Genomic DNA, 2371 nt, shown 5'->3' with positions numbered 1-2371 from the left:
ACCTCACAGGGTGAAGGCGTCTCTCTGAGCTTGGAGGCCGCCGAACCAACTCTTGGGGCATTTAGTAGCACCTGTGCTGAGGCCCCTCTTCTAGCTTGCCAGTGTCGAAATGTCTCCTGCCGCTGGATTCTGAGGACCTCGCTTCAGATGCTAGCGGCTTTGTATGGAAATTGCTGTCCAGTGGGATTCTGATCCGATTACCATGCTAAAAAGTTTATTCCGGGAAATTTAGGACAGATTTTGCCCTTCTACGCGGTTATCAGCTTCTCTCGAAGTCCCTCGGCTTCAAACTCCCGCCCCCACCCCATCCCCTTTTTACTTAGTCATATAGTTATTTGCAATAAACCCTAAAGGAAATGCAATGCTCAAACGGAAACGACTTATTCCTACAAAATAATAATAGCCCATATTCATGATACTTCTTGCTTTAACCATGCATATGTAGGCACTTTATATGTATTAACTCATTTATATGTATTAACTCACAGCATAGTCTATTAACCCCCAGTTTACAGATGAGGGATCAGAGGCAAACAATGAAGTTAAGTAGCTTAACCAACTAGTCAATGGAAAGTTTGGTAGCAGGTCATTATGCATCACGAAATGGGTACAATTCGTGCTAAAACCCTCACCACAGGAATGAGGTGTGCTCTGGGTTTTCACTGAAGGAAATACTGTCTGCTCACCTTGCCTTTGCTCTAGGTAATCATGAACAGTGCTGTTAACTCTATTACCTAGAGTTTCATCTCTCAATCTTGCTTTTCTTGTTTTGCTGAGAGGGAAGAGTTAAGAACAGTCAACATAATGCAAGGCACACATGTTCACATGTGGATGGCTTGGTGGAGAAAGAATAGCATGAGGAAGGGAATAGGTTGAAGGTTAGAATGGAGGGAGATTTATGCTAAATTTGGATAACAAGCCTTAAAACTTAGATTTCTATTTTATTTGGACATCAGATTTGAAAATTTTGCCTTTATCAAAGATTGGTGATAATAGTAAATGATATCTAAAGCATTATTTATTTACTTACTTAAGTGACACTTAAATAACCTTTATGTGGGCAAGCACTATTCAAAGCACTTTATATTTGCTTTTCAAATCATCATAATAGATAGATACTATTAGTAATTCCCACTTTACAGATGAGGAAAAGGAGGCACACAGACATTAAGTAACTTGCCTAGGGACACATAACTAGTAAGTGGTGGAGCTGGGATGCTAACCAAGGAAATCTGGCTTCAGAATCTGTGCTTCTAACCTATTTGCTAATTTGATATTTTTAAAAGCCTAATTGGATATTTTAAAAAACTAAAAATGTACCTTTGAGATGATTTTTAATAAAAATCAAATTCCAGTTTCTTATTAAGTTTCATTTTAGGTAGGAGGGACTTTGTTGTTATTATTGTTTTTGGTTCTGGGAATAAAGAGAAAAACAAAAAAAATATTTAAACTTATTTAAGATCACTGTTTTCCCAGTTTAAATGTTGCTTAGACTTTATAATGTATTTTCCTTCACTGCCTATTTCTAAATGGCTTTGAATATTATGCCATTATAGTGCCATAGACTGTTATGAGTGACAAAATTCTCTGAGCTTCCTGGGGTTTTATGTCCATTTCCTTCACCAGGTTAGGGAAGTTTTCCATCATTATTTCTTCAAACAGCTATTCAACACCTTGATTTTCTTTAGTTACACCGATCAGACAGATATTTGGATCCTTGATAGTGTCCCATATGCCCCTTAAATTATATTTAAAGTCTTGGCATCTTATCTCTTCCCATTCTGATTGTGTGTCCTTGGCTTTCCAGTCCTCTAGATAAGGCATTTGATCCTCTTCTTTATTCACTTTGTTTATTCCATTTAATATACTTCTCATCTCAGATAATGTGTTCTTCATTTCAGACTGGTTCCCTTTTATAATTTCCATTTCCATTTTTACGTTTTTTATCTCTTTGCTGAAGTTCTCTACACTTCCCAAAAGTTCATTGAGCATCTTTATAACCAGTGTTTTGAACTCTGTATCTGTTAGATTACTTGACTCTATTATATCTGGAGCTTTGTACTGTTCTCTCATATGGCTTCTGCTTCTTTGTCTTCCCATTTCAGCTGCCTTTCCATGTCTGTTTCTATGTACTAAGCAAAGCTCTTAAGTCTCCCAGTCTTATTAGTGTAGATTTGTGAAGTAGGTGTCCAGTGGCACAGTCCTGAGAGGGGTTCAGCTGCAGGTCAAATTTAGTCCAAGCCTCTACCCCTCTGGAGCCACCTGTTAAGATTCAGCAAGCAATCCACAGTTGCTGTGCTTATAGTCGCCTCAAAAGGCCACACCAGAAACTGAGGCCAGATGCTTTCAGTGTGAGTCTAGGTGCTGCTCA

The sequence above is a fragment of the Pteropus vampyrus genome, unplaced genomic scaffold (genome assembly GCF_000151845.1).
Source record: "Pteropus vampyrus isolate Shadow unplaced genomic scaffold, Pvam_2.0 Scaffold79, whole genome shotgun sequence".
NCBI lineage: Eukaryota > Metazoa > Chordata > Mammalia > Chiroptera > Pteropodidae > Pteropus > Pteropus vampyrus.
The sequence above is the reverse complement of the archived record's forward strand: the minus strand, read 5'-3'. Positions refer to the sequence as shown.